This window comes from Rattus norvegicus, chromosome X (assembly GCF_021556685.1).
Source record: "Rattus norvegicus strain SHRSP/BbbUtx chromosome X, alternate assembly SHRSP_T2T, whole genome shotgun sequence".
Lineage (NCBI taxonomy): Eukaryota > Metazoa > Chordata > Mammalia > Rodentia > Muridae > Rattus > Rattus norvegicus.
The window spans coordinates 108,054,800-108,076,175 of record NC_141554.1 but is presented as its reverse complement, the minus strand read 5'-3'; the positions used below and the strand labels follow the sequence as shown (position 1 = coordinate 108,076,175).

General features: G+C 42.1%; 2 pseudogenes; one reads left to right on the top strand and one right to left on the bottom strand.

Moving 5' to 3' along the window:
- Positions 1–10,306: 10,306 nt before the first annotated feature.
- LOC134484200 (presenilin-associated rhomboid-like protein, mitochondrial) lies at positions 10,307–11,361 on the bottom strand (annotated as a pseudogene).
- A 99-nt stretch (positions 11,362–11,460) lies between these two features.
- Positions 11,461–19,626, top strand: Parl-ps4 (presenilin associated, rhomboid-like, pseudogene 4; annotated as a pseudogene).
- The last annotated feature ends 1,750 nt before the right edge of the window (positions 19,627–21,376 follow it).

Here is a 21,376-nt window from a genome sequence, read left to right as displayed (position 1 = left end):
GTCCCAATTGCTCTGGTAACATGCTGTCAGGACTGATTCCACGTGACTCTTGTTATGGTCTGGAGCTGGTGTGGATGGCGAGTCCACAGATTTCTCTCATGTTACCGTAGGAGACAGAGTAATAAGAAGGCGTGCACAAGGAAGAGACAGTGGAAGCACACGAGGTACAGGGATGGCGAAGCCTGTCTACATTCAGTCAAATGGAGGCTGTGCCCTTGCCTCATCTCTCTTCATCTCACAGACTCTTCCCACACACGTGCAAGCACACACGCCCCAACATACAGACACTTATTTAAATGTACAGATGTGCAGTAATAGCTGTACTGATTTTTTGTGCACACATGGGCGTGTGTGCCTGAGTGAGTGTGTGCTTGTGTGAGTGTGTGCTAGCATGAGTACATGCATGCAAGTGCTCTAGTACAAGTGTGTAGGTCAGAGGATGATATTACGTTCTCTCCTCCAACGTTCTTTAGAGGCAGGGTATCTCTTCTTTCTGCTGCTGTAGTATACTGTATATAACGTGTATTCCAGGCTAACTGGAATACAGATTTTACCCAATACTTTTTAAATTTTTATTGGTTACTTTATTTGTTTACATTTCAAATATTATTTCCCTTACAGGTTTCACCTCTGGAAACCCCTATCTTATGACCTCATTCTTCCTTCTATGAGGGTGCTCTCCAACCACTCCCTCTTACTGTCCTGGAATTCCACTATGCTGGGGCATCAAGCCTCCTCAGGGCCAACAGTCTCTCCTCTCACTGATGCCAGATAAGGCCATGCTCTGTTACATATGTGGCTGGAGCCATGGGTCATTCCATGTGTGCTCTGTTTGGCAGATTAGTCCCTGGAGCTTTGGGGTTCTGGGTGGTGGACATTTTTGTTCTTCTTGGGCCATTGAAAACCCCTTCATCTCCTTCAGTCCTTTCTCTAACTCCTCCATTGGAGACCCTGCGCTCAGTCTGATGGCTGGCTGCAAGCATCCTCATCTGTATCAGTAAGGCTCTGACAGATCTTCTTAGAAAGAGCTATATCAGGATCTTGTCAGAAAGCATTTTTTGGCATTAGCAATAGCGTCTGGATTTGCTGTCTGCATAGGGAATGGATTCTTAGGTGGAGCAGTCTCTAGAATGGCCTTTCCTTCAGTCTCTGCTCCACTCTTTGTACCTGTATTTCCTTTAGACAGGAGCAATTCTGGGTTAAAATTTTTGAGAAGGGTGTGTGGTCCCATCCCTCAACCAGGAACCTTGCCTAACCTATGGAAATGGTCTCTACAGGTTCTCTCTCCCCTTTGTTTAGTATTTCAGCTAATTTCATCCCCTTTGGGTCCTGGGAGTCTCTTGCTCTCCTGCCATGTGAGACTTTATGGTGGCTGTCCCCAGATCCCCTGTCCTCCATTTCTCCACACTTCTGTTCAATTTCCTAACCCTCTATATATCTATCCAGTCTCCTTTCTAACCTGATCCCTCCCCTTTTTTCCTCGCCCCTCCTGCTTTCTTCCCAAGTCCCTCCCACAGTGTCCCTCCCATCAATATTTTGTTCCCCTTTCTACGTACGACTGAAGCATCCACACTTTGGTCTTCTGTCTTCTTGAGCTTCATGTGGTCTACAAGTTATATCGTAGGTATTCTGAGCTTTTTTTCCTAATGTACACTTATCAGTGAGTACATACCATGTATGTTCTTTTAGGACTGGGACACAGGAACCACAGGGCAGCCAGGGACAGGATCTTTCTGGTTTCCATCTGTGTCCAGGAGCTGACCCTATGTCACAACTATGCACAACTCAATCCCACCCGGAGAGAGCTGGTGTCTCACAAGTGCTGACACATCTAAGATCACAGGCTCACAGGCTCACATCAGAGACAAGCTCCAGTCAGAAACAGCAAGTCCGAATAACACCAGAGATAGCCAGATGGCGAGCGGTGAGCACAAGATCATAAGTAACAGAAATCAAGCCTACATGGCATCGTTAGAACCCAGTTCTCCCACCACAGCAAGCCCTGGATAACCTAACACACCAGAAAAGCAAGAGTCTGATTTAAAATCATATCTCATGATGATAAAGGACTTTAAGAGGGACATAAGTAACCCCTTTTAATAAATACAAGAGAAGCTCAAAGAGTCTTATGGAAGAGATGGAAGAAAGAATATGGGACATGAAGAGGCTTTCTTAAGCTAAGATTGATAAGGGAATGCATTATTTAATTGACAAGGATGATGGACTGGGTGTTCAGTGTATCTTATACTTTTAATTACAGAATGGCGATAGCTGTGTTCAATTTATATTTGAGAGGAATTTCTCTTTTTAATTAGACAGAAAGGGTGAGATGTGGATTGTTGTCTACATGCAGGTGAAGGAAGGCACAAGATAAGGCAAGGCCTGTGATTGGGCAGTGACAAAGTAAGGCGGGCACAGAGTTTTGGAGAGAGGAGCGACAGAGAGGAGAGTGGAGAAGATGAACCAAGATGGATGCAGAGAAGGACAACCTAGATCTGTGTGACCTTAAAGGGCCACAGGTAGTTATGATGGGCTTTTATAGGACATTTGTCCTATAGGTGGACAGTGTATATCGATGTTAATTGGTTAACTATTTCTTGTGTGGAGGATTTGCGGGGTGAGAATTTACTCATGTGAATCTGATTGACAAATTACAAGCTTATCGAGTTTTGATTTTACTGGGATACTGGGAATTGTCACTATAACCACAGGGGGCAGATGCTGGGACTGTGAACAGAGTTCACAGCAGACAGTCACAAGAGGGCGGCTTCTGCTGATATTGCAAACTCAGCTAGTCTGATTGAGGTGTTCTGCTGATTAAGATGAAAATACCTTGCAGATGCCATGTGACCCACCCCTGCAGACCATAGTGTGGGTTTATGAACTCTCTTTCTTTAAAAAATTACTTACCACAACAGCAAACCCTAAGGGGCCTTCAATGGCGTATGCACCATTTTATACATAAACATCAATATACATGTTTACTCTGTTCTAATTTTATGCTTCTAATAGCTAACGATGAACATTTTATATGTGATTTAATTCTGATGTTTGAATGAGCTGCATTAATTTAGACCTTGTGAAGGACAAGGAAATTCAAAATTAATTTTTAATGCATCAGTCAGCCATTTTTTTAAAATGTGTAATTCCATGCCTTTGTCCCTTTTTATTGTTCTTGCAGATATATTTAGTGTAAGGAATCACACACACACACACACACACACACACACACACACACACACATTTAATATATCTGGGGAATAAGCTTTTAGTAGAGATCATGCATGTGGGAACTAAATGTCAAAAGTTTTCAATGATCTTCCTGGTTGCGGGTGCCATGGAGAGCTCGTAATCAAAACCCCCGAGCAAACTTGAGCCTCGGGACCACAGGTAAGACAAACCTTCCTGCTCCAAGAGACCTGCCTGGTGAACTCAGGACACACAGAGGCAAAATTCCGCTAGGACCGACACTTCTGGTATTTAGCGGGAATCACAAACCCGTGGATCCCCGCCCGCAGCAGCTCTCTGCTCCCAAACCCCGTGGGAGAGAGACCTCACCGCCTGGAAAGGTGGGCACTCCTGAGACTGCAGAGCGGAAGAGACCACCAACACTGCCCACCCCTGCCCACATCCCTGGCCCAAGAGGAAACTGTATACGGCTTCTGGGTTCCCATAGAGGACGGCCCAGGAGCAGCAGGTCCGCTGCATCTGAGACACCGCCTGAACCTGAAGGGAACGACCAGATTAACAGTTCTCTGCACCCAAATCCCGTGGGAGGGAGAGCTAAACCTTCAGAGAGGCAGACACACCTGGGAAACCAGAAAAGACTGCACTCTGCCCACATCTCTGAATCCAGAGGAAGACACCAAACACCATCTTGAACCTTGGTGCACGAAAGCTCCTGGAAAGGGCAGTGAAGATCTTCCTGGTTGCTGCCCCCAAGGAGAGCTCATAAGAAACACCCCACGAGCAAACTTGAGCCTCAGGACATCAGGTAAGACAAACGTTCCTACTGCAAGCAACCTGCCTATTGAGCTCAGGACACAGGCCCACAGGAACAGCTGAAGACCTGTAGATAGAAAAAACTACCCACCCGAAAGCAGAACACTCTGTTCCCATAACTGGCTGAAAGAAAACAGGAAAACAGGTCTACAGCAGCCCTGACACACAGGCTTATAGGACAGTCTAGCCACTGTCAGAAATAGAAGAACAAATAACACTAGAGATAATCTGATGGCGAGAGTCAAGCACAGGAACCCAAGCAACAGAAACCAAGACTACATGGCATCATCAGAGCCCAATTCTCCCACCAAAGCAAACACTGAATATCCAAACACACCAGAAAAGCAAGATCTAGTTTCAAAATCATATTTGATCATGATGCTGGAGGACTTCAAGAAAGACGTGAAGAACTTCCTTAGAGAAACACAGGAAAACATTAATAAACAAGTAGAAGACTACAGAGAGGAATCACAAAAATCCCTGAAAGAATTCCAGGAAAACACAATCAAACAGTTGAAGGAATTGAAAATGGAAACAGAAGCAATCAAGAAAGAACACATGGAAACAACCCTGGATATAGAAAACCAAAAGAAAATACAAGGAGCCGTACATACAAGCTTCACCAACAGAATACAAGAGATAGAAGAGAGAATCTCTGGAGCAGAAGATTCCATAGAAATCATCGACTCAACTGTCAAAGATAATGTAAAGCAGAAAAAGCTACTGGTCCAAAACATACAGGATATCCAGGACTCAATGAGGAGATCAAACCTAAGGATAATAGGTATAGAAGAGAGTGAAGACTCCCAGCTCAAAGGACCAGTAAATATCTTCAACAAAATCATAGAAGAAAACTTCCCTAACCTAAAGAAAGAGATACCCATAAGCCTACAAGAAGTCTACAGAACTCCAAATGGATTGGACCAGAAAAGAAACTCCTCCCATCACATAACAATCAAAACATCAAATGCACAAAATAAAGAAAGAATATTAAAAGCAGTAAGGGAAAAAGGTCAAGTAACATATAAAGGCAGACCTATCAGAATCACACCAGACTTTTTGCCAGAAACTATGAAAGTCAAAAGATCCTGGACAGATGTCACACAGACCCTAAGAGAACACAACTGCCAGCTCAGGTTACTGTATCCTGCAAAACTCTGAATTAACATAGATGGAGAAACCAAGATATTCCATGACAAAACCAAATTTACACAATATCTTTCTACAAATCCAGCACTACAAAGGATAATAAAGGGTAAAGCCCAACATAAGGAGGCAAGCTATACCCTAGAAGAAGCAAGAAACTAATCGTCTTGGCAACAAAACAAAGAGAAGAAAAGCACACAAACATAACCTCATATCCAAATATGAATATAACAGGAAGCAATGATCATTATTCCTTAATATCTCTCAACATCAATGGCCTCAACTCCCCAAAAAAAGGACATAAATTAACAAACTGGACACGCAATGAGGACCCTGCATTCTGCTGCCTACAGGAAACACACCTCAGAGACAAAGACAGACACTACCTCAGAGTGAAAGGCTGGAAAACAACTTTCCAAATAAATGGTCGGAAGAAGCAAGCTGGAGTAGCCATTCTAATATCAAATAAAATCAATTTTCAACTAAAAGTCATCAAAAAAGATAAGGAAGGACATTTCATATTCATCAAAGGAAAAATCCATCAAGATGAACTCTCAATCCTAAATATCTATGCCCCAAATACAAGGGCAACTACATACGTAAAAGAAACGTTACTAAAGCTCAAAACACACACTGCACCTCACACAATAATAGTAGGAGATTTCAACACCCCACTCTCATCAATGGACAGATCATGGAAACAGAAATTAAACAGAGACATAGACAGACTAAGAGAAGTCATGAGCCAAATGGACTTAACAGATATTTATAGAACATTCTATCCTAAAGCAAAAGGATATACATTCTTCTCAGCTCCTCATGGTAATTTCTCCAAAATTGACCATATAATTGGTCAAAAAACAGGCCTCAACAGGTACAGAAAGATAGGAATAATCCCATGCCTGCTATCAGACCACCACGGCCTAAAGCTGGTCTTCAATAACAATAAGGGAAAAACGCCGACATATACGTGGAAGTTGAACAATGCTCTACTCAGCGATAACCAGGTCAAGGAAGAAATAAAGAAAGAAATTAAAGACTTCTTAGAATTTAATGAAAATGAAGTTACAACATACCCAAACTTATGGGACACAATGAAAGCTGTGCTAATAGGAAAACTCACAGCGTTGAGTGCCTGCAGAAAGAAACAGGAAAGAGCATATGTCAGCAGCTTGACAGCACACCTAAAAGCTCTAGAACAAAAAGAAGCAAATACACCCAGGAGGAGTAGAAGGCAGGAAATAATCAAACTCAGAGCTGAAATCAACCAAGTAGAAACAAAAAGGACCATAGAAAGAATCAACAGAACCAAAAGTTGGTTCTTTGAGAGAATCAACAAGATAGATAAACCCTTAGCCAGACTAACGAGAGGACACAGAGAGTGTGTCCAAATTAACAAAATCAGAAATGAAAAGGGAGACATAACTACAGATTCAGAGGAAATTCAAAAAATCATCAGATCTTACTATAAAAGCCTATATTCAACAAAACTTGAAAATCTACAGGAAATGGACAATTTCCTAGACAGATACCAGGTACTGAAGTTAAATCAGGAACAGATGAACCAGTTAAACAACCCCATAACTCCTAAGGAAATAGAAGCAGTCATTAAAGGTCTCCCAACCAAAAAGAGCCCGGGTCCAGACGGTTTTAGTGCAGAATTCTATCAAACCTTCATAGAAGACCTCATACCAATATTATCCAAACTATTCCACAAAATTGAAACAGATGGATCACTACCGAATTCCTTCTATGAAGCCACAATTACTCTTATACCTAAACCACACAAAGACCCAACAAAGAAAGAGAACTTCACACCAATTTCCCTTATGAATATCGACGCAAAAATACTCAATAAAATTCTGGCAAACCGAATCCAAGAGCACATCAAAACAATCATCCACCATGATCAAGTAGGCTTCATCCCAGGCATGAAGGGATGGTTTAATATACAGAAAACCATCAACGTGATCCATTATATAAACAAACTGAAAGAACAAAACCACATGATCATTTCATTAGATGCTGAGAAAGCATTTGACAAAATTCAACACCCCTTCATGATAAAAGTCCTGGAAAGAATAGGAATTCAAGGCCCATACCTAAACATAGTAAAAGCCATATACAGCAAACCAGTTGCTAACATTAAACTAAATGGAGAGAAACTTGAAGCAATACCACTAAATTCAGGGACTACACAAGGCTACCCACTCTCGCCCTACTTCTTCAATATAGTTCTTGAAGTTCTAGCCAGAGCAATCAGACAACAAAAGGAGGTCATGGGAATATAGATCAGAAAAGAAGAAGTCAAAATATCACTTTTTGCAGATGATATGATAGTATATTTAAGTGATCCCAAAAGTTCCACCAGAGAACTACTAAAGCTGATAAACAACTTCAGCAAAGTGGATGGGTATAAAATTAACTCAAATAAATCAGTAGCCTTCCTCTACACAAAAGAGAAACAAGCCGAGAAAGAAATTAGGGAAACAACACCCTTCATAACAGACCCAAATAATGTAAAGTACCTTGGTGTGACTTTAACCAAGCAAGTAAAAGATCTGTACAATAAGAACTTCAAGCCTCTGAAGAAAGAAATTGAAGAAGACCTCAGAAAATGGAAAGATCTCCCATGCTCATGGATTGGCAGGATTAATATAGTAAAAATGGCCATTTTACCAAAAGCGATCTACACATTCAATGCAATCCCCATCAAAATACCAATCCAATTCTTCAAAGAGTTAGACAGAACAATTTGCAAATTCATCTGGAATAACAAAAAACCCAGGATAGCTAAAACTATCCTCAACAATAAAAGGAATTCAGCAGAATCACTATCCCTGTACTCAAGCAGTGTTACAGAGCAATAGCGATAAAAACTGCATGGTATTGGTACAGAGACAGACAGATAGACCAATGGAATAGAATTGAAGGCCTTGAAATGAACCCACACACCTATGGTCACTTGATTTTTCACAAAGGAGCCAAAACCATTCAATGGAAAAAAGATAGCATTTTCAGCAAATGGTGCTGGTTCAACTGGAGGTCAACATGTAGAAAAATGCAGATCGATCCATGCTTATCACCCTGTACAAAGCTTAAGTCCAGGTGGATCAAGGACCTCCACATCAAACCAAATATACTCAAAGTAATAGAAGAAAAATTGGGGAAGCAACTCGACCACATGTTTACTGGAAAAAATTTCCTGAACAAAACACCAATGGCTTATGCTCTAAGATCAAGAATCGACAAATGGGATCTCATAAAACTGCAAAGCTTCTGTAAGGCAAAGGACAGTGTAGTTAGGACAAAACGGCAACCAACAGATTGGGAAAAGATCTTTACCAATGCTACAACAGATAGAGGGCTTATGTCCAAAATATACAAAGAACTCAAGAAGTTAGACCGAAGGGAATCAAATAACCCTATTAAAAAATGGGGTTCAGAGCTAAACAAAGATTTATCAGCTGAGGAATGTCGAATGGCTAAGAAACACCTAAAGAAATGTTCAAAATCTTTAGTCATAAGGGAAATGCAACTCAAAACAACCCTGAGATTTCACCTCACAACAGTGAGAATGGCTAAGATCAAAAACTCAGGTGACAGCAGATGCTGGCGAGGATGTGGAGAAAGAGGAACACTCCTCCATTGTTGGTGGGATTGCAGACTGGTACAACCATTCTAGAAATCAGTCTGGATGTTCCTCAGAAAATTGGACATTGAACTACCTGAGGACCCAGCTATACCTCTCTTGGGCATATACCCAAAAGATGCCCCAACATACAAAAAAGACACGTGCTCCACTATGTTCATCGCAGCCTTATTTGTAATAGCCAGAAGCTGGAAAGAACCCAGATGCCCTTCAACAGAGGAATGGATACAGAAAATGTGGTACATCTACACAATGGAATAATACTCAGCTATCAAAAGCAATGACTTTATGAAATTCATAGGCAAATGGATGGAACTGGAAAATATCATCCTTAGTGAGGTAACCCAATCACAGAAAAACACACATGGTATGCACTCATTGATAAGTGGCTATTAGCCCAAATGCTTGAATTACCCTAGATGCACAGAACACATGAAACTCAAGGCAGATGATCAAAATGCGAATGCTTCACTCCTTCTTTAAAAGGGGGAACAAGAATACCCTTGGCAGGGAATAGGGAGGGAAAGATTAAAACAGAGGCAGAAGGAACACCCATTCAGAGCCTGCCCCACATGTGGCCCATACATATACAGCCACCCAATTAGACAAGATGGATGAAGCAAAGAAGTGCAGGCCGACAGGAGCCGGATGTAGATCTCTCCCCAGAGACACAGACAGAATACAGAAAATACATAGGTGAATGCCAGCAGCAAACCACTGAACTGTGAATGGGACCCCTGTTGAAGGATCAGAGAAAGGACCGGAAGAGCTTGAAGGTGCTCCAGACCCCATATGAACAACAATGCCAACCAACCAGAGCTTCCGGGGACTAAGCCACTACCCAAAGACTATACATGGACTGACCCTGGGCTCCAACCTCATAGGTAGCAATGAATAACCTAGTAAGAGCACCAGTGGAAGGGGAAGCCCTTGGTGATTGTTGGGGGGAGGGTGGTAATGGGGAAGGATGGGGAGGGGAGCACCAATATAGAAGGGGATGGGGAGGGGTTATGGGGATGTTGGCCCGGAATCCAAGAAAGGGAATAACAATCGAAATGTAAATAAGAAATATTCATGTTAATAAAGATAAAAAATGGAATTAGGATATTTCCCTGAGAAAAGTAAAGTTCTATTGAATAAAGTGTAAATTTAAGGGAACCCCCAGAATATACGAAGTGATAAATACAGTACAGAAAAGTTGTGAAAGAAAATGACTGCCCTGCCAAAAATTTGAAATCAATATTTCCGTCCTGAAAGTTAAGGCATAATTTAAAGAGAATCGATGTGTGTTCAGAAAATTGGCTGGAAAGTTTGGTGCTCTGAGATTGATAGAATATTGCTAATACATTAGCACATTATTTTGTAGACTTTTATTCATCTGTGTCACAATTTTGTCATAGTGTGCTAATTAGACATACACTGAGGACATTAAAAACACTGCGACAGGCAATGCTGAGACTCTGTCAGGCAGCAAGGGTCAGAACATAGTGGTCTCCTTTGTTTCACTCAGAGCTGTCGCAAGGCTTTTGTTTCACTTAGACCCTTCTTGGGGTCGTTAGTCCTTATTTTATGCCAGATTTTCACTAGCGGCTGTCTAGTTCTTTCAAATGAGGTCATGAAAATATATGATATACCTTATTCCAAAGAGAACTCAACAAGGATGTTTCTCCAAAATAAAAACTTATCAAATCCCTGAATGCTCTCTGCTGTATCCAAGACAATGATTTCTTTTAAGGCATTGCCTACCATGAAGGCAAAAACATGGAGGAAGATGATAAGGAGCCTCCAGACTGGGATCATGGTGCAGATTGCAGCAAGAATTGCCATGATTAATCCCAAGCACCAAGGGAAGGTCCTGATTTTAATGTGGCAACTTTACACACATAACTGACAGAATTGAAAATAAAAACTGAACACATGAACATGGGTACAACTTGTTCTTGACCCAGAATGTTCTCGATGCTGGATGAGAAGCTGCACAAAACAGACATATTTGTGCCGTGAGGAATAAGGAGAAATTGTGGACAGAAACTTGGAGACCAAAGGACTTCTGAGGTTGGGTTGTGTGTACAGAATATGTGCATGGTCAGATACAGGGAATGCAGGGTGTCCATAAGCAGAATGAGAGAGATGTGGTGATTAGGATGCCTGTCACCCGCTTCTGGCCACCACCTAGGCTATTACACCACTTGTGGATCTCCTTTCTGATGTCTACTTTCTTTTGTGGGTGTATGCTGTCCACCCATTAACTTTTATGTCATCAACATTACTCTGTACCCTGGATTTCGGTGATTCGAATTGCTAAATATAGCTAATTCAAATACACAGCCTGTGACCTCTATAGTGGAATTAAAGCCTTCTGTCTAGTTGATATAAGGTAGACCTAATGATAAAAAAAAACAAAACAAAACAAAACAAAAAAAAACTGTCAAGGGGGGAAACATAGAAGAAAGTGTCTTGATCCTGTCCCTGAAACAGACTTTTCTCCTACACAGTATCCTCCCTTATTTCTCTCAAAGCAGAAGTCATTCTTCCTTGACGTCGTTCACCCGAGAAAGCATACCCACTAGGAAACTGCCAGCAGCATGAAGGCAGAAGCTGTGAGGAAACATAATCCCAGAGCGATGACCACGCTGTACTCCCCAGACTAAGAGGTCTCCATGGGAACGTCTTCAAGGTTAGAGTGGAATATTGTTGTCACGGTTATAGATGAGCACTTTGACCATACGCCCCAGACTACGGAGGTCTTTACCGACACGTCTTCTAGATCCTGTCTAGAAACTGATCGTGAAGAGAAAAAAAACAAAAAGCTTGGAGAGGCCGGGAATCGAACCCGAGACAACATACGTGCAAGGTATGCGCTCTACCACTGAGCTACAACTCAAAGCCTCACTCCAGACCTCTTTCCAGCCTATATGAACTGACAGAGACTCAAGCTACTTTTTATAGTGCCTGAAGATATTTATATCACATATTTGTATATCATTATCGACAATTTTTATGTCATCACTTCTATGGGAAAAGAATCGATTTCCAATGCAAACAAAACAAGATCAAGAACCACAACAAATTTTGTGCTCTGCAAAACATGGCAGACCTACATCACTTGAGACTATTGTGCTAAATTCATTAGAATGTGCTTCTGAAGGATTAGGAACATCAGGCAATATTGAAGCAGGGATTGGGTAGATGGCATTCTGAGGTTGGGTACAGCGAGTCTACGGTTGCCTTTAGTCTTCTGGGCCTCCCTTCTATGGAGCCTACCAGGAACTCTCTCAGACCCAGGCTCTGCGCCTGCCCAAATCCGGGTATAAATTTTATCTTAGGCAACATTGTACATTTACAAATGTTCTGAGGAAGGAAGAACCTTGAAGATCAAACGCAGGGTCAAGTGAAGAAGCGTACAAGAGAAGTACCTTGATCCAGCCTCTGAAGGAAACAGTTTTTTTTTTGTTTTTTTTTTTTTTTATCATTAGGTCTAGCTTATATCAACTCAACAGAAGGCTTTAATTCCACTATAGAGGTCACAGGCTGTGCATTTGAATCAGCTATATTTAGCTATTTGAATCACCGAAATCCAGGGTACAGAGTAATGTTGATGACATAAAAGTTAATGGGTGGACAGCATACGCCCACAAAACAAAGTAGACATCAGAAAGGAGATCCACAATTGGTGTAATAGCCTAGGTGGTGGTCAGAAGAGGGTGACAGGCATCCTAATCACCACATTTCTCTCATTCTGCTTATGGACACCCTGCATTCCCTGCATCTGACCATGCACATATTCTGTACACACAACCCAGCCTCAGAAGTCCTTTGGTCTCCACGTTTCTGTCCACAATTTCTCCTTATTCCTCACGGCACAAATATGTCTGTTTTGTGCAGCTTCTCATCCAGCATCGAGAACATTCTGGGTCAAGAACAAGTTGTACCCATGTTCATGTCTTCCGTTGTTATTTTCAATTTTGTCAGTTATGTGTGTAAAATTGCTACATTAAAATCAGAACCTTTCCTTGGTGCTTGGGAGCAGTCATGGCAATTCTTGCTGCAATCTGCACCACGATTCCAGACCGGAGGCTCCTTATCATCTTCCTCCGCGTTTTTGCCTTCATGGCAGGCAATGCCTTAAAAGTAATCATTACTTTGGAACCAGCAGTGATGTTCCTGAGCTGGATAATTTTTTATACGATATATTTCTTTATTTACATTTCAAATTATCCCCTTGCCCGGTGTTCTGTCCTTAAACACCCTCTGCCCTCCCTTGTCCCCCTTCCCTTCCTCTTCCCCATAAGGGTGTTTCCCTCCCTTCCAGCCAGCTTACCACTCCTCCGATGTTCCCCTGCACTGGGGGTCCAACCTTCGCAGGACCAAGTGCTTCCCCTTCCACTGGTGACCCAACAAGTCTGTTCTGTGCTACATATGCATTTGGAGCCTTGGGTCAGTCTGTGTATAGTCTTTGGGTAGTGGTTTAGTCCCTGGTAGCTCTGGTTGGTTGGCATTGTTGTTCTTTTGGGGTTGCAAGCCCCTTTAGCGCTTTCAATCCTTTCTCTACTTCCTCCCACGGGTATCTCTCTTCTCAGTTCAATGGTTTGCTGCTAGCATTCACCTCTGTATTTGACATGTTCTGGTTGTGTCTCTCAAGAGACATCCCTCTCCGGTTCCTGTCGGCCTGCACTTCTTTGGTTCATCCATCTTAACCACTTTTGGTGACTGTATATATATGGGCCACATGTGGGGCAGGGTGTGAATGGCCATTCCTTCGATCTCTGCTTTAAACTTTGCCTCCACCTTCCCTCCTATGAATATTTTTGTTCCCCCTTTAAGAAGGAGTGAATCATCTGCACTTTGGTCATATTTCTTCTTGAGCTTCATGTGGTCTGTGGATTGTATTTTGGGTAATTTGAGTTTTGGGCTAAAATCCACTTATCAGTGACTTCATAACATGTGTGTTTTTCTGTGATTGGATTACCTCACTCAGGATGATACTGTCTAGTTCCATCATTTGCCTATGCATTTCATGAAGTCATTGTTTTTGATAGCTGAGTAGTACTCCATTGTGTAGATGTAACACATTTTCTGTATCCATTCCTCTGTTGAAGGGCATCTGGGTTCTTTCCAGCTCCTGGCTTTTATAAATATGTCTGCTATGAACATAGTGGAGCATGTGTCTTTGTTGTATGTTGGAGCATCTTTTGGGTATATGCCCCGGAGATTTATAGCTGGGTCCTCAGGTACTTTAATGTCCAATTTTCTGAGGAACCTCCAGACTGATTTCCAGAGTGGTTGTACCAGTTTGCAATCCCACCAACAATGGAGGAGTGTTCTTTTTTCTCTACACTCTTGCCAGCATCTGCTGTTACCTGAGTTTTTGATCTTAGCTATTCTGACTGATGTGAGGTGGATCTCAGGGTTATTTTGATTTGCAATTCCCTGATGACTAAGGATTTTAAACATTTCTTTAGGTGCTTCTCAGCCATTTGATATTCGTAAACTGAGAATTCTTTGTTTAGCTCTCTACCCCACTTTTTTAACATGAAAATTATTTCTTTATTTTTTGTCTGCTATATATATTTTTTATTAACGTGAGTATTTCTTTTTTCTTCTTCTTCTTTTTTCTTTTTTTCGGAGCTGGGGACCCAACCCAGGGTCTTGCGCTTGCTAGGCAAGCGCTCTACCACTGAGCAAAACCCCAACCCCAACTTGAGTATTTCTTATACACATTTCGAGTGTTATTCCCTTTCCCGGTTTCCGGGCAAACATCCCCCTAATCCCTCCCCCCTTCCTTATGGGTGTTCCCCTCCCCATCCTCCCCCCACTGCCACCCTCACCCCAACAGTCTAGTTCACTGGGGGTTCAGTCTTAGCAGGACCCAGGGCTTCCCCTTCCACTGGTGCTCTTACTAGGATATTCATTGCTACCTATGAGGTCAGGGTCCTGGGTCAGTCCATGTATAGTCTTTAGGCAGTGGCTTAGTCCCTGGATCTCTGGTTGCTTGGAATTGTTGTACATATGGGGTCACGAGCCCCTTCAAGCTCTTCCAGTCCCCCCCCCGACTCCTTCATTGGGGGTCCTATTCTCAGTTCAGTGGTTTGCTGCTGGCATTCGCCTCTGTATTTGCGGTATTCTGGTTGTGTCTCTCAGGAGCGATCTACATCCAGCTTCTGTCGGCCTGCACTTCTTTGCTTCATCTATCTTGTCTTATTGGATGGCTGTATATGTGTAGGCCACATGTGGAGCAGGCTCTGAATAGGTGTTCCTTCTGTGTCTGTTTTAATCTTTGCCTCTCTATTCCCTGCCAAGGGTATTCTTGTTCCCCCTTTTAAAGAAGGAGTGAAGCATTCACATTTTGATCATCCGTCTTGAGTTTCATTTGTTCTAGGCATCTAGGGTAATTCAAGCAGTTGGGCTAATAGCCACTTATCAATGAGTGCATACCACGTGTGTTTTTCTGTGATTGGGTTACCTCACTCAGGATGATATTTTCCAGTTCCAACCATTTGCCTATGAATTTCATAAAGTCATTGTTTTTGATAGCTGAATAATATTCCATTGTGTAGATGTACCACATTTTCTGTATCCATTCCTCTGTTGAAGGGCATCTGGGTTCTTTCCAGCTTCTGGCTATTATAAATAAGGCTGCGATGAACATAGTGGAGCATGTGTCTTTTTTATATGTTGGGGCATCTTTTGGGTATATGCCCAAGAGAGGTATAGCGGGATCCTCAGGCAGTTCAATGTCCAATTTTCTGAGGAACCTCCAGACTGATTTCCAAAATGGTTTTTACCAGTCTGCAATCCCACCAACAATGGAGGAGTGTTCCTCTTTCTCCGCACCCTCGCCAGCATCTGCTGTCACCTGAGTTTTTGGTCTTAGCCATCTCAGGGTTGTTTTGATTTGCATTTCCCTTATGACTAAAGATGTTGAACATTTCTTTAGGTGTTTGTCATCCATTCGGCATTCCTCAGCTGTGAATTCTCTGTTTAGCTCTGAACCCAATTTTTTATTATTAACTTGAGTATTACTTATATACATTTCGTCCGCGGAGAGGATACAGAACTGCAGTGTCTAGGGTAAGCTCTGAGAGATATGTTTGGTCTTGACCTCCTTCACTTCTCTCCCCCATTAGAAGATGCGGTGGAGGCTTTTGTTATCGTTTTATCAGCCTTCATTCTTTGTCTTTTGGTTTTTGATTTTGCGGCTGCTGCTAGGCACCATCAGAGGTCGTGCCTAGAAGATGAGAAATGCCGCCCAACAGTAATAGCAGGACAGCGAGTGCTAGGGGAGTTACAAGACAGCATGTCAAAAACAGAGCGGGATAAAAGATTAAAGAGCTCAAAGAGAAAAGAAAAGGTACAAGTAAGAAAACAGACCCTCCCAAAGACTTTAGATCTGAGGGAGCGAGAGATAGGGGAAAGAACAACCCGGGAGAGAAACAGAGAAAGGAGAAGAAAGCTCTGAAAAGGAGAAGCCTTTATCCGGTAAAGGAGTTAGAGGCTTTAGAGCTTGATAGTTCAGAAACAGACGAGCTTAGCTTCTCTGAGGAAGAGGATTTAGAAGATGAGACAGCTTGCTATGAAGAAGAAAGATATGGGCCTAGGTGGAGAGCCACTGTGAAGAGACCGAAAGTTATGGATCCTTTGTGGTCAAGGCTGATAATTTTGTTTAAACTTCACAGAGTCATACTGATCAGATTTGTTAGAGGTAGACCGCCTGAAAAACTTATTCAGGAGAATCAAACAAAAATATTCACTTCCATACCATTTGTGAATGTCAGTCATGCTGCTTAGATACCCCATAATATATCTCAGTATCTTACAGGAATTTGGCTTCAACACGTTGATGGACTAGTCCAGGAACTGAGACAATCCATCGTCCATATCAACTCCACTCGAGTGTATGGTCACCGTGGAAGTGGTGGGAAAGGGGAAATCCTACCTCTCTGCTGACTCCTATTCGAATGTGGGTCCCTTTAGTGGAACACCATCTAGTTTTTCCCCTTTGTCTATTGTCTGTCCTTGGTGCACCAAGCTGTCCATGTCTGTCAGTTTATGTCTGTGGTTTTTGTTTCTTGTTGCTTAAATGTTTTATGTTTCATGTTCAAAAGAGAAAATGGTAAAAACTTTATCTGCCAGTCGTTCACACCTTGATTTGGTTTTAACTCGTTTCAAAAAAGGAACAAATGAATAAAAAACAGTTTCAGTCAGTCCTTGGAGCCCTGTACCTGTAGCCAGGTGTCTAGGTCAGCTGGAGAAGCTGCCCAGGGGTGAGCGTCTACATGAGCTGATTATTAGACTCAACAGGTGACAAGGTGCTTCTCTTAAAATCATAGCTAAAAAGGTAAAAATGGTGCTTGGTCCAAATATTAAAGATATGTGTAGCCACTTCAATTTTGTTTCTCATTGGTTTTAAATGTATAAATATGCTCTACATGCCTTGGTTATGGACTATTGGCTTTTAAGTTATTGGATATGGTTAAAAAGGTATAATATTGGTAATAGAAAGTTGACATAAAGCTGGTAATTTGGATGAAGTCATTCTAGATAACATGTGACATGGGCCAACCTAGGGAAACAGGTCTAAATTGAGATAATATTTTTATGGAATTCTTATTCTAGAAACCAGGCTTCTAAAAGAATTTAGGACAATGTCTCTTTGTTGAGGTATTGGAGACTGCACCATCGTGCGTTCATATGTAGGAACTGGCAGTCAAACTTTGTAGCATGAAGGATAGACTTGTTGTTTTGGAGACTAGATTTTGGAGACTAGGTTGTTGGAGGTTGAGTTTTGCTTTCCAAAGTTGTGGTTTGCCCTGAAGTTACTGTATTTTGATGCTAATTCCACTGCCCCAAGAACAACTGCCTAGTCACATACTCAGAACTCAGGTGACTTTCCAAAGTTGTGGTTGTGCTCTGGTGGTACAAGGAGAGCTTAAGGATTGTGATTAAAGATTGCCAGTGTTACATTGACTAACTCAAACTTATTTGTAATTGAGAAAAATCAAACAGGTAGAGATTGTTACAGGATTTACGAAGGATTGATGAGGTTTTAGAACTTGTGAGAGCATTACAGCCAGTTTGCTTACTCCAACTGCCATTTCAAGATAGATTTAGAGGATTGTTTTTATGCAATTTATTTACATCCTGGCGATTGTGAGTTTTCATTTTGTGAGCTTGCTTATAATTTTAGAGAGTCCATGAAGTGATATCATTAAAATTTTTTTACAAAAGAATGGCTAACAGCCTTATATTATGTAATTTTGTTGCTTCTTCAATGTAAGAAGTTAGAACTTAAATCTTTCAGTGTATATGGAAATTTTTACTACAAACCTTTGCTCTCAAAATGAGCTTTAATATTTGGGGAGTAGCTGTTACACTACTCCAGAAAAGAATATTTAAAACTAATTTTAAGCTTCTAAGGATATGTTAGTTGGCTAAGTACCTCACCTTACCAGAGGTCTTAACTTTGTTATCCTCATTGGAGATAAAGCTTCAGTTGTGTTAATACAGAATTGTAGGCTAGAGTCATGAAAGTATTTTAAAAAGAAACCTGGTAAAACATATCTTATTCCAAACAACAGTTAAATTGGTTATTACAAAATACTGATATTTGGTCTATCACTTATACAAATTTTTCAGGCAAAGTTGATAATTTTACTCTTTACATGCTGTTGTATTTACTGTAAATTTGTACATACAACCCATAGGAAATGAGCTTAGTGTATTTTTTGGTGGTTCATCTAATTAAAAGGCTACATGTATGATTGGATCACTTGTTTATTCTCTTGAGTTTGTGCTGCTGCAGCACAGATTATTAAATTCCGTGCTTTAGTCACTGTTTTTAAATCAAGCTTTCAATTTACATACTGATAGCCAATGTATAGCTTGTGGTTTACAATTGGTGTCAATTACTTAATGCTTTACTAGAGGCAAGTTTTCTACATGAAATCAGTGAGTGATCATTTCAGTGTGAATTGCCTGACAACTCACTGTCCTTTCAGTGCTCTGGCTCAGACAACTAAACAAAACCATAGACCCAGCTCTTTGAAAATGGTAATGGAGTTGATATGAAAAGAGGAAGACTCCATTTGCTTACTTTCAATTCCCAGCCTCACCCTGCTACCTCAGGGATTTCTAGTACAACTGAATCTGGACAATATTTACAGGATTTGGCATTTCTAATTAATGCTTATGTTTAGGTAAATAAAGTTTGTGAGGAGCTAGAGAGAGGGCTTAGTGGTTAAGAACACTAAATACTGTTACTTTATAGGACATTAAGAACTCAAACTGGATTGCCTAGACTCCTTAACAAGGGAGGACAATGATACCAGACAGACTATAGGCCTTACATAGGAACAATTAGTCAAAAAAATCTCATTCTTTCTAATATTTTGATAATTAAAAAGGGGGAGTTATCCCTGTATGCTAAATAATGCTCCTTTTATTTCAATTTTAAAATTTGGATGCCAAGGAACTCTGAGTGTTTATGGCACCCTACAACTAGACATACTTCTGCCTAGGTGAAATAGAGAGATTCACATATTGGCATGATCCTGTTCAGATATTTTATATGGGGAAGAGGGAATCTTTGTGTTTTTTTCTACAGGATGCTACAAGAGTATGCCAGCTGCCAGAGGTGGCTGGTGAGACTTGCTGATCCTGGTTGCATGAAGATTCAGCTCTCGTGGTTCGGGTCCCTAGAGTCATTCCTCTGCCCTGAGAGGAAGATGGAAGATCCCCCCTCATCTTTTGTCATCACAGAGATTTTGGCGTTGCTACAGTCAGTGTTACCGCTGCGTGTGTCCCGTCCCACTGTGGCCTACGCTTAGACCCTCTGTGCACTGCTGCTTTCCAGAGAAGACTGGACTCCAGCTGTTACTCCTGTCCCCCTCATTCCCCTGGTGACTCTTGCTGCCTTGATTGGTGTTGTTAGTTTGCAGTCTGTAGCTTCACAGGAATGCCACTTGTGTGAAGCTGCTGTGGACTGGGGAACTCTGCCCTGGTTGTGCAGATCTCAGACATGGTTCCCTTGCCTGCTGGTTGTTCCAGAGAAGAATGGCTGATCCTAAACTGTCCTGGGAAAGAACTCGTTATCTTCACTGCTATTGTAGCAGCCATTACCGCTGCAGCCATTGTGTCTGCAGTGTCTGGAGTTACCCTACCCCCATTCTATTGTTAGGCAAGCACAGTGGGTGAACTTTCTGGAGTAGTTGCTACCAATTGGGAATTCTAAATTTTGTTATAGGAGCGGCTTGACTACGGCCCTTGGTGGTAGCAGCTGAGGAGAACCAGATGAGGTGCCCACTACTTATCGGGAGTGGCTCTGTTTGGTGCAGCCCTATGCTGTGGATTAGTGTTCATGCTATGGTTGGTTTGCAAACTCAGATCTCAACAGAAACATGACAATGTCGTTGTCACTCAGGCACTTGTGGCCATTGAACAAGGGGCCTCCCCTAGAATTGGTTAATTAGTCGGCATCTGAGTTCTCTGCTCTTGCACCCCATGGAATTGTGGATCCATTACTCTGGGATGAGAGAGACTCAATGATTCTTGGATCAGCCCTTCTACATCGCTGAGGTTTCCTCATTGGACGCGATAGGGTGATCATGATTTCCCCACTAACTCATTTTCTGGCTGGCCTCTTTTGTAGAGTTCGCCCTAGGTCGTTTAGCAGTTACTGTCACACAGCACTGCGGTATCCAGAGACGGGCAACTTTCCTCATGCACAGACCAATCTAAGACACGGGGCCCAGTGGCAATAGGGTTGCCCTACGACGGATAAGGCTGTGACATGGAGGAACGACCTAAGACAGGAGCCACAGCGGACGGACGTAACTGCAGGGACCTAGACCAGCCTCATACTAGTAAAACAATAAGGGGGAGATGTGGAGAGCCGCAATAACATTCGCCTCCACAAGATGGCGCTGGCTTCCACTGCGCCCCACGTGGAAAGCCGGGATAGCATTTGCCATTACAAGATGGCTTCCTCCTCGCCAGCCTGACTTCCTTTCAGGAAGTTAACTGTGTGCGCATGTGCAAGAGTGTCTTCTTGCCAGGCCTTTGCCCACTCTGGGGCGAGCCTATGAGATCATGGGTAAGCGACCAATCAGGTGTGGATGCGCCGCACTAGGGTGTATATAAGCTGCGCCATGGTGGCGCCCCGAGTCCCGCTCTTTAAGATATAATAAACGCTTTGCTGCAGAAGGATTCGTGTGTCTGAGCATGCGTTCTTGCTGGTGGGACGATAGCGCAGGACAATAGATAGATGACTAAATGAATAAATAAATGAATGGATGGATTAATCAATCAATCAGTAAATGCAGTAACTACTCTAAGAGTTAATATTTGGATGGGAATGAAAGTTGGCGGTAGAGACACAACTTGGCAGACATTTGGAAGGTGTGGGGTCTGATATACCCCACACAAACAGAAGTCAATTAAAAAACCAACTGCAAAAGATGAGTGCTGCACTATATACTACTTCAAAACAAACGGCCAATAAAGTAGATTTCCTGTGTCTGGGGGAAATTTCTCAGTGTCAGAGCATAGGATTTGCAAGAGTTAGACCCTAGTTCATTC